The following is a 12,717-nucleotide window of genomic DNA, read 5'->3' as shown; positions in this document are numbered from 1 at the left end:
TCTTATTCTTGTGATATTTGTCGACCTTTTAACTTTAATTTAATAATGTAGTATAAATAAAATTTATAGATCACTAAAATGAATTTTTCAAGTGCTTTCTATTTTTTATTTCGCATTATTACTTCAAGATAAATGAGTTTTTCAGTTTTTAAAGATACACAAATATTTTAAAAATTGGGTCGGTTCAAAATACTTAAGTGGGTTGGTTTAAAAATTAGTTTTGAGCTTCTAAAATTATGGGGAGCCTATATGGGGCCCAATGGGGAGGGTGCATATGGTGTGGAGCATAGGGCCCACAACGACCTCCATGCCCCCACACGCCTCACTTCTTCTTGATCCTTTTCTTTCTTTCTTCCCTAGCAAGTTTTCTTTCTTCCCTAGCAAGTTATCTTGTAATATTGTGTAATATTAAGTTTTATGATTTGTGAGGGAAGGAAGTAAGGTGGGTTGTGGAAATTTTGAGAAGTGGTTCCATAATTTAAGAATTTTAGTAAGGGGTCATTTTGGATACTTAAATATATTGTCTATGAAATATACTACTGACGTAATACATTATCTGCAAGTGGATTGTTACTGTTTGGGTAGTATTTAAATGTAACCTGGAAAATACATTGTTAGCTATGTCATGAAGAAATTTGGGAAATGCATTACCAATCTTTTACTAGCACTTCCTATAAACTATTATTTCTTTCTTTTTTGTCACAAAATTTCACTGAAATGTAGAATTAAAGTCATCATCACACCATTCCAAAAATATTTTCTAATAATAACATCATCATCATTTTAAAAATATTTTCTAATAATAACATCATCATCATTCTAAAAAGATTTTCTAATAATAACTTGTACCATTCTAATGTCATCATGATATCATTTCCTATTGCATACATTTGGCACTTACATAGAATCACATGTCTTCTAATATGAATAGACTTTGGTTTCAACATGATAAGTCATTGAAATAATATGATTGAAATAATATGATTTTATTGTAATAAGCCTTATTTTTATTTATTTTTTATAGAAGTATTTCAATTGTCTCTCTATATAATTTCAAATATAGTGCTAAAAAATTCTTAAAAGGTCATGTATTAAGGAAATTGAGAGAGAATAGTTTTCGAATTTTTCCTTCATCATAATGAATGATTTACTAAATTTAAGGCTACGTTAAAACATCTCTTCAACCTATAGATCACCATAGATCAACATTTATAGATAATTTTGAGAAACCGTTATAAATAATCCTTTGAAACCCTGAGACAATATGAGTATGGCCTCTCTCTTAGTGTAGCCTCCATGCCACTCTCTCTCCTCTCTCTCTATCTCCCTTGCCCTAAGGGGTTGCCATGCCCACCCTAGGGTTGGCACGACCCACACTGGAAGAGAAACGATGCATCTTGAGTTATGGCAAGGTTCAAAAGGGATCTTGATTAATGCGCCATTGAGCTAGGTGATGCGGAGTGGGGTGTGCGAAGTTTTTGAAGGTGATATGAAGCAACTAGTTTCTTGTAAAGGCTTCCTATTATTCTTGATTAGCTTATGTATTATATTTTTCTAATATTATGAATAAAAAAAGGATGTTTTATGGAAGCTAGTGTAAACTTTAGATTGTAGTGGGTTTATCTAGATTATTTTTACATTGTAAGCGGTATATGTAAGTAGGCACACCTAAAAAGTCGTTAAACATTTTTATTTACAAACACCTATGCACGTCCAACATTAATACTTTCTATTGATATCAGACCCTTACTGTCGTTTTTTTTCCATTTTTTTTTTGTTGCTTTTGTTGGGTTTTGAGTCAGGAACATGGGAGCCGTAGCTTTTATGGCAGAAATACACCTATCAAAAAGCACTTGGTAGACGTACAGTTGTGTTGTTTTTGGTGCACCATATTGAACTCATAGATGAGGTATTTTCTTAGGCAAACTATATTTTTCTTCTGTGATTTTGAGCAAAATTTCAATGGCAGATAAATATAGCACTTATTTACCCCAAAAAAAAAGATATATAGGACTTGAAAGTTATGGGCTTATCATTGAGAGGTGTTAGATCTGACATTGCAGAACCAATAACTTTTTACTCTTTTTTGCGGCATATCAATACTATAAATCAACTAGATCTTTGGGTGAAAATTTGTTTTTCTAATGTGGTTTTGATTCTAGTTTCGAACAAAAAAAATCGCGGGAGAAAATTCTTATAGATTAGGAGAAAAAGCTATTTCATTGAAGGGTGCTCATCCTGATTTTTCTAAGCACAATCTGAATTATGATGTGAATATCACTAATTCATACTCCTACTGAACAACATGATTTGGGGTTCACACCAAGTTTCCTAATCTAGTTTTAAATCAAAGAAATTTGAGAGAAAAACTCCTTGTGAATTGGGAAAAATTATGATTTTACTAGAGGTTGCCCATCCTGATTCTTTTTGCAGGAGGATCTGAATTATGGTGTGAATGTGATTAATTCATAGGCTCACACTAAATTTTCCTATTTATTTTTTAGGTCTAGTTTTATACGAAAAATTTGAGAGAAACTCTTGGGAATTGGGAATAATTGTGATTTTATTGGATGATGGTCGTCATGTTTTCTGCAACAAAATCTAAATTGTGACATAATTCATACTCCCCTTGAATAGAATGCTTTGGGGCCCATCCAAAGTTTTTCCATTGTGTTTTTGAGTTTATTTTATGAGAATAAAAAATCTCAAAGGACGTTCATATAAAATTTGGGAGATATGGTGTCCTATGTGAAAGGTTCTCAGTCCGAAAATTGCAAAATATTGTTGGACATGTGCTTATGTAAGGCACATTACATCCTCTTGAATTCAAACACTTAAGGAGGCCGATGAGAGACTTGGAGAGCTTAAAATTCTCATGATCAATGCCAATGAGATAATGGCCTAGAAAGTGAAAGCCCTCATTGTAGAGTGGGAGAATCTGTAACCTAGAAAATTCGAAGCTCTTTTTGGGCATGTATGGAAAGTGATTGTGTGATTCTTCATGTCAGAACTCTAAGTTATCAATGGAAGCACACTAGGCAGCTTAAGTAAACAAAAGGTATAAGATCTACTCACTTTACATGGCTAGGTCAAACAGGGAAAAAAGTTTCAATAATTAAATAACCCATATGAGTCAAACCTAAACTTAATTATTCTAATTTAGAAGTATTTAGAAGAATGAATATCTTGGCTAAAATGAAAAAATATAACGGACAATGGGTAAATAGTTGATAGGTGCTACAAGCTTGAAAGAACTGGTTTGCATACCCGAAACCATATATATTTTGTATGTTTGTGTGAGCTACTTAAAAGGCAGGGAGAACAGGGGATATGATTTGGTATTCTGATTCAAGTTCTATTGCCTAATTATCAAATACTAAATATGGGCATGCTTTCAAACATGTAGCACATTGGAAATGATGTCTTATTTTGCATGGCTTGATAAAACCCCAGTTTTATCGTCACGGTAATATCTATAATCCTCCATAATGCTGTGGTGTAGTGCACGAGACAAGGATCTCATTTGTGCTATCCAAATTGGATATATATATATATATGATAAATGATCTTATAGGACCCTCAAATGATCCTATAGGACCCTATCCCATCCATGTAAAGGACCCAAAATGATACGTCATTAATTTGGCACGGAACTCTAAAAAAGTCAAGTCCCATAATATGATAAATTTTCTAGGGTGCCAAATTTAATTGTGATCATTTGGAGTCCGACATATATGGGTGGGAGAGGGTCTTATAGAATCATTACTATATATATATATATATATATATATATATATATATATATATATATATATATATATATATATATAAAAGATACTATAAAACGCTTATAAGCAAAAATAAACAGTGATTTCACCTACCCTCATCACCATCCAAAGTTCATCGTAAGGTCACGATTGTCCGGTAGTATTTCATTTTTTATTTTTTATTTATATATCAAAATGATCTGAAATTTGGAGCGTGTGTTCATAAAAAATAGGCAAATCTACAAAAAATATCAAGAAAATATTTTACATGAAATAAATTGACCAAAATACCTCTGAAAAGTTTCAGGGGTATTTTGATCAATGTCTTTTCATGAATTTTTTTTTTATATTTTTTTTAGGTGGGCCTTACTAAAATATACACACGCTCCAAATATCAGACCATTCCGATTTGTAAAAAAAATTGAAAAATGAAATACCACCGGACATTCGTAACCGTACGATGAACTTTGGATGGTGATGAAAGTGAGCAAAATCACTGTTCATTTTCGCCTATAGACGTTTTTTAGTATATATATATATATATATATATAGGAAAATATTCTGTCAGCCCACGGGCTGATAGCTACAGTGTCAGCCAAGGGCCCAAATTGAATATGGGCCGATCTGACAATCACGACTTCATTTCGTGTTCGAATTTTCATTTTTTTTCTACAAATCCAAATCACTTGAAATTTGGAACGTCTATTCTTCAAAAATAGAAGAATCTAATAAAAATATAAAAAAAATAAGCCGTAAAATATAATTGATCAAAATACCCCCGAAACATTTTGGAGGTATTTTGGTCAATTTATATTTTTACGAATTATTTTTTTAATATTTTTAGCACTCAGCCCGTGGGCTGACATAATATATATATATATATATATATATATCGCCTTATGTTATCAAAAAATGGGATTTGATTATAAAGTGTGAAATGTATAGGACTATTTTTAAAAATCAAAACTAAAAGAGAATTTATTTGTAATTTTCATAACTTTTATTAAAATTATTGGTTGAAAATGTGTTCACTGGAATGTTCATTGCAGTAGGTTTGAGAGAATATGTGATATATACTTGTAAAATATCATAATGGGAGGTGAGAGATGGTGATACAGAGATTGTTAAGACCTTTTACAGCCCAGCGGAATATGTTGGGACTTGCGGCCCTAGAGATTGTAAGGCCTTTCAGAGCCAAGCCGGATATGTTGGGATATGCGGCCTTTACAGGCCTTGCTAGTACGTAGACTACAATGATGTTGTGCTCTAGTGAGAGTGTGGTCCATGTGAGACCATATAGGTATGCTTCGTAGTGCCTGACTCACCTATGTTGGGTGGTCTATCCTGAGATTGGAGTCCAAAACTCTTTAGTTCTGGACAATAAGGCACAACCTTGGAAGGTTTGCAAAGTTAACCCTTATCGAGGTCAGAGCAATGTTCAGGGTGGATTGCTAGGAGAATGTCAGTTTAGCCCACCTAGATCCATTAGGGCCCGTTTGACTCGTTGGATTCAGATTTCCAAGAGTCACTTTTCTTAAAAAAGTTGGACCAATCGTGTTTGGTTCACTTCGAATTGACACTTCTGTTGGAATTGAGATTTATGTAAGATTCCCCGGATGCTCATTTTAAGCCTAAATTTTAGAAATCCCAATTCCACCTAAATAGGTAGAATTGACATTTCATGGAAATGATCCATTTTGTTGCTAAAGAACAAAAAAATATATTAAAGTTTTAAAGAGAGAAACTATATCAAATTTTAAAAAGAGAAAACATATTAAAATTTTAGATAGGAAAACTATATCAAATTTTAGAGAGGGAACGTATATGAAATTTTTTAGAGAGAGAAATATATAAAATTTTTTAGTGAGAAAAACTATCTCAACTTTAAAGTTTTAGGAAGACCATATTAAAATTTTAAAGAGAAACTATCCAAATCTAAAAGTTTAGAGAGAAAAAGTATCTTAAAATTTTAAAAGGAGAAACTACATAAAATTTTAGAAAAAGGCTTAATCTCAGCCAGCTACCCTAGACTGAGCCAACATGAGATGTACGGTGAATAATCCACCCTTATCCCTAGTGAAATTTGAAATGTTATACTGGAATTCCAAATATAGATAGATTTCCCACAAAATTTCAGAGATGTATTTTCACGCGTGCCTTCAAAGAAATCCTTTAATGGGAATGCGGACAAACTCAAGAATCTAATATGAAGTTAAAGTTTGAGGGCATGAATCCATATATCGAACAAACAATCCTACGCATCATGGAACCCTTGGAGGAGTTGAAGCTCGACATTACGAATCTGCGAGAGGCAGAAGTCGGGGCAGCAAACAAACGAGTCCAATGGACTGGGAAGCCCATTGATAATGGAAAGGGCCTAGATCAACCACTGTTACTTTTGTTGGATCATTTGATAGCGTCAAATGGATTCTAATTGTCATAAATGGGCCTAATAGGGCCAATAAACAGACCTTTTTAGGGATGAATTATCTAACATTCCTCTAATTAGGATTTGCCATGGGTAGTTGGGGATGATTTAAGGTCTCTGGATCCACAATGAAAACTCCAATGTGAAAATTGGGGGATAGTAACAGCTGGTTTGAGAGGATTCCAGACCTTGATTGTTCAACAAGAGCTCTTAGAAATCCCCCAGGTTAAACAATTTATCTAAAGCTCCTGTTAGTTCCAAACCGGATCAGTTCTATTGCCTCCAACTTAGGAATATCAAATTGCCACAAATCTGATCCAAAGTATTGTCCTAATTAACATCTGATTACGCAACAATATTTTTTAACATAAAGGTCTGTGGGATCGGGGCCTCCAACATTTCATTTTGAAATTCTTTAGTTGCATGACAGAGCTTGGACATTTAGCAAAAATCTGTGGACCACAACCTAGATTGAAGGATGACATGGCTTCGGAGTATGCAAAAGCAAATCCTAAAAAACAAGCTAAAGGTATCAACAAGTTCAGGTATTTGGTAAACAATAAAAAAAGGCTTCAAGGAGTCATAGCATTGAAGAACTTGGCAGCATTGAAGATAGAGACCCCTTAATGGTCAGTGGAAGGTTCGGGGGACACCATAAGAAACCTACCTGCAAGACTGCCTCATACTGGGAGAGATATATTGGCATTAGCAGTTCCATATCACAAGGCTCAAAGAACGTGGCAGCAGCACTAAATTTATCAAGATATTGCCAACTCTAGAAGGAAAACAAATTCATGCTATTACCCATCCAATTATCACCTTTGATGGAGGATCACTTCGATTTCAGAGATGGAGAACAGGACCATTAGCCAATTGCTCAAAACTCAATCACTTTGAAGGGGGAGAGAGGATCATAAATGGCAATCACCAATAATGGGAATGTTAATGAGTAAAAGAAAAGGTAGTCGCAAGCTAGATAATTCAGTAACAAAGATATGGGAGTGTTAATAGTAGGAGACCACTAAGTGAGCATCTGCTTGTTGGTGATTGGCCGACTGCCAGGCAGAGCACACAGACAGTCCCAAAGCAAGTGTTATTGTGGGATGTTAGGGGGCTAAGAGTTCTAGAAGGAAGAGGATTATTTAGTTTCTGGTAATACAACACAAACCTGACATCCTCATTTTGTAGGAGACAGAGCTCCCCATTTCCAACTTGCAAGCAACTAGAAAAGTCTGAGGCAACAATCAAGTCCAACGGCATGGAAAGTTGGCAAATGGTGCATTATGAGGCAGTCTGGGTTTTATGGGACCCTCTGAATATAAGGTGTATTGATGTGCCACAGGGGTCTAACCTCTATTAATTTTTGTTGGGCCATCTGATAGATTCAGAAGGATTTTGATTGTTGTGTACAACCTCATAAGCTAACAAACATACGTTTTTGGGATGACTTAGCTAGAATTCTCTAAATTGAGTCAAAATTGGAATTATTGGAGATGATTTTAATCTCACTAAATGCACGAATGACAGCCCCAAAGCCCAGGGGAAGGGTGGGGCATAATAACAACTAGTATGAAAGGATTCAAGAGCTTCATTGCTCAGCATGAGCTCTAGAAATACCTCTGGCAGGCGGAACCTCAACGTAATCAAATTGTTCCTCAGAAAAACCTAATCTTTCCAAACTGGAAGTTTTCTAGTGTCTCCAATTTGGGAAGATAAACTCTCACAAGTCTTATGCAAAGCATTGTCCAAATAAACATAAAATTACATACCTATTTTCTAAACATAGATGCCTCTAGATCAGGGCCGTCCATCTTTCCATTTTGAAATTATGCAGATGCATGAACAAGAGCATGGACCATTTTTGGAAGAAGTGTGGACCACAACCCAGATCGAAGGACGGCATGGCTTCAAGCTGTGCAAAAAATTACAAAACCTGAAAAGCAAGATAAAAATTTGCAAGGAGGTATGTGGCGACCTTTGATAAAACAATTCACATAAATCACCCGTAGCATTGAACAATTCAACAGCATTCAGCAAAGATTAGAGACCTCTCAATGCCAGGGAGGTTTCTAGGATACTACTACAATCTTCCCTGCAAAATAAGGTGGGCTACACCGCCTCCCACAAGAAGGTACTTTAAAGATGCACTTCGAGCTGCAGGCAGCCCATGCTCGGCAGGATGCAATTGAATCCTCAAGAGAGCATCTTTGAAGCAAGATATATTCAGGGCCCACTTGAAACATTGCACTGAAAACAAAGCAGAAGCCAAATCCTACTCATCAGATTTGCTTCACCAAGGAAACATAGCAGCCTATCGATATAGAGATACTTAATATGAAATCCGTGGGACAACCCTTCCGGAGTCACAACCAGGCTTCAACCCCTCCAAGCTGGTCTTTGAGCCCTAATCTTTCCCCTAGTGCAGCCAAGAAGGCATTGGGCGTAGCTCTTTTTCTAGTCTCTCCTCATCAAGCCCTCTCCATTCCCTCTGACCTCTCCCGCATCCTCTGTTGCTCTCTCCTGAGACCCTCAACTCGACCCCTCTTTGTACTCTTTCCCCTTCTTCCCAGATGGATTCCCCTCGAGCTCCCTCTTTTGCCTCTATTCTCTCGCCTAAGGTTCCCTCATCATCCCCACATTTGGATTCCCAGCTTCATCTCAGATTTCCCTCAATTGTTCCCTTCAGATTCAGCGGCATCGGTCGATTCCACTTTTGTTGATAATATGGACAGGGCGCAAGGCAGCGCTAGGGCAGTTATGAGAGTTATGGGCTTCAAATTCAGTGGTCCCAACGAATTTCGAGGAATTCATAACAGCCGAAGTTAATTCCCCATCCAAATTAAAGAAACAGGGAGAACTAGCAAAATCGCTTGGCTTTCGGGGTAAATTATGACAAAGGCAACTCTTTGGTCCCCACTTCACCTTCGGCCACTCTCAAAGCTTCAACCTGTCCTCAATTGCTTCGGCATACAAGGTGTACCCACCTTTCTTGTCTCTCCCAATGAAAATTCTAATGTGGAACATTCATGGCCTGGGCTACCCTCAAAAAAGTTGTGCAGTCCACGATATTTGTACCTAGTACTCTTCCTCCCTCTTGGCCTTGAGCAAAACCAAGCTCCCCTCCCCTAACCTCCACGATATCCGCAGCATATGGGGCTTCAGACCTTATAGGTGAATTGCCCTTGAAGCACAATGAGCTTCAAGCGGTATTTGGATTCTTTAGGATCCCACCCTTCACGATTTGATCGATTGCTTGGTTGGCCAATTTTCGGCCACAGTAAGCCTCTTTAGGCTCTCAGACAATCTACTCTGGAAGTGTACAGCGGTATATGGTCCCAACCCTGACTACCTCAGGCCCTCTTTTTGGGCCGAATTACAATCCATTTCAGCTATGTCTCCGGCCACCTGGTGTTTGGGAGAGGATTTCAATGTCACTCGTTGGTCCCATGATCGAAACTCAAATCACTCCATATCACCGGCTATGGTTCAATTTTTGGATTTCATGTTCTATAATCAACTCATTGACATACCCCTTGAAGAAGCCCAATTCACTTCGTCAAACCATTCCATAAACCCTTTCCCTCTCTAAGCTAGATCGTTTTCTAATCTCTCTAGAATAGGACCAATCTTTCCCGGGCTCTTACTCCTTGCTTCTACCCAAACCAACCTTAGACCATCACCCAATTATGCTCGATACTCGAGCCGTCCTTTGAGGCCCCAAACCCTTTAGGTTCAAACCATGGTGGATCAATGAGCCAAACTTTAAACAGTTGGTGACAGCCTCATGGAATTCTGCTCAAGTTCATGGGTGGGCGGAGTTTCGGTTTCAAAGGAAACTAAATCCGCTTTGAAATCTTGGAAAGCCCAACATCTAGGGAATTTCCAGTCCTTGAAAGAATCTCTTCTCCAAATATTCAGTCATGGGATGACCTAGAGGAGTCTAAACCACCAATTCCATCTGAATGCAAGCAACACTCAAAGGCCAAGCTTGACCATCACGCCACACTCCTCATAGAAGAAGTATATTGGGCCCAGAGAGCCAAAGTCAAATGGTTGAATAAGAGAGACTCGAACACGGGTTTTCACAAGATAGCAAGTTGTAGGAGGCGTGAGAATTATATCACCCATCTCAAGGTTGAGAACTCGATCATAAACCACCCTCACTCGATCAAACAAGCTGTTGTCACCTTTTTTTCCAATCTTTTTCCTCTTGCCCCAGCCGGAGAAACCAATAATAGACGACATTGCTTTCCGGTCTCTTTTGCCAGATAAAGCTACATGGTTGGAACGCCCTTTTTCGGGGCTAAATTCCCTTGGCTCTCAATGATTTGAGCCTCGATCGAGCTCTTGGCCGGGATGGTTACCTTATAACCTTCTGGGAAGTCATTCACCCTGACATCATCGATTTATTCTTAGAATTTCACTCCAGAGGGGTAACAAATAAAGCCATGAATGCCACCTTCCTTGCTGTCATCCCAAAAATCGAAGGGGTCGAAGAATAAAAGGATTTTAGGCCCATAAGTTTGGTCAACAATGCTTACAAGCTTCTATCCAAGGTTCTGGCCTCTAGACTAAGGGTCGTTCTAGACTCAGTCATTTCTCCCTCCCAAGGAGCCTTTGTCGAAGTTAGGCAAATTTTAGATGGGGCGTTGATAACCCATGAATGCATCCATTTCAAACTCCCTCGGACTAATTATCAAACTAGATTGGGAGAAGGCTACGATCATGTGCATTAGGAAATACTCGATGAAACCCTCAAAAGAATGGCCTTTGGACCTAAGTGAATAAGTTGGATTAGAGGGTGCATCTGTAGCCCAGTTTTCTCGGTCCTCCTCAATGGGACCCTGAAATGTTCGCCAGGGCGACCCGTTGTCGACGTTTTGTTCGCCATGGTGGCGGAGGTCTTTAGCACCACTCTCTCGCGTCTCTACCAAGCAAGACTCTTGAAGGGTTTTTGTTCTAGTCGTCACGGCCCCTGCATCTCCCACCTTCACTACATAGACGACACCCTGGTCTTCTGTGATTCCTCGGTTCAACATGTTGACCCCTTATTGCTCTTTTTAAAGTGCTTTGAGATGGCCACTGGGTTTAAGGCAAACCTTTCCAAGTTCAAGATGATGGGGGTGTGCACTGACCCTTCTTTAACACATTTCTTAGCCAACAGGTGGAGCTACTCTATCGAAACTATGCCCTCTTCATACCTAGGCCTTCCCCTTTGCCCGGGGTTACCTCAACTCTCTCAATGGAGCCACATTATAGACAAATTTGATTGGAGATTCGGGGGGTGGAAAGGCAGGTTCCTATCCAAGGCAAGTAGGCTCACACTCATCAAAGCCACTTTAGCCAACACGTCAGTATTCCAGATGTCGTTTTTTCAAATCGCCACCTCTGTGGCAGCCAGATTGGAGCGTATGATGAGGGAATTCTTTTGGTTTGGGGAGAATGGGCGCAAATTCCATCTCATAGCTTGGCCTAAACTGTGTTTGCCCAAGTCTCAGAGGTCCTGGTTATTCACAATCTTTGAGTTCACAATAATGACCTTATGGGCAAGTGGTGGTGGAGTAATGCCACACAACCAAGCCACCTTTGGAGAGATGTCATCAACCACAAGTATTGTCATGATAGCAATCAATGGATTCCTATTTGAAGGAGTAGTGGTCAGACATCACGTTTTTGGACGTCAATCCTGAGGCGTCGCAAACTATTCCTTCGCAATATACACTCCTAGTGAGGGGACCTCAGTGTGGTTTTGGAATGACATATGGGTCGGCAATAGACCTCTGAGGGATAAATTCCCCAACCTCTTTCGTATAGCGCGTGAAGCTCAATCTACCGCAGCAGATGATTTTGTGCTGAGATCCTAGTCGCCAAGTTTTAGACAACCCCTCGATGACTTCGAGCTTGATGAGTTTGGGGCTTTGGTAGAAGTACTCCACCCAATTTTCCTACCAATATTTGGCAATGATAAGATTGTTTGGAAACCATCACCCTCACAAATTTTTTCGGTCTGTTCTTTCTCTCGGACCCTCACCCCCACCATTGTAGGCTCCAATCTCTCTTGGCTACCAAAAGCTTGGAATTCCTTTTTGCCCTCCAGGATTTAAGTATGCTGCTGGATGGCATTTCATGAGAGAGTATTGACGGCAGATCGTTTTCAAAGAAGAGAACTGCAATGCCCTAATAATAGATGTATCTTGTGCATGGAGGCTAAAGAATCCAATGCATACTTATTTCTCCATTGCAAATTCGCCAGACTTATGGTCTTATCTGTTCCAGTGGACATGCGTCACTCCAAGTTCCATCCAGCACTTGTACCCAGCTTTCCTCTGTACTCCCTAGCCCAAGGCCGGTAGAAAACTTTGGAAAGCCTCTGTTTCAACCACTCTGTGGGTTCTATGGATCGAAAAGAACCACATAATTTTAGAGCAGAGAGATCTTCGGTTGGGGCATTGGCCGACAAAGTCAAGAACTTAGTGGCTTTTTGGGCCACGAACCAGAGTTTGTTCAAAGGCATCCCCTTCC

The sequence above is a fragment of the Amborella trichopoda genome, chromosome 6 (assembly GCF_054954075.1).
Source record: "Amborella trichopoda isolate Santa Cruz 75 chromosome 6, AtrichopodaSantaCruz75HAP2 v2.0, whole genome shotgun sequence".
NCBI classification, from domain to species: Eukaryota; Viridiplantae; Streptophyta; class Magnoliopsida; order Amborellales; family Amborellaceae; genus Amborella; species Amborella trichopoda.
This window is presented reverse-complemented; position numbering follows the sequence as displayed.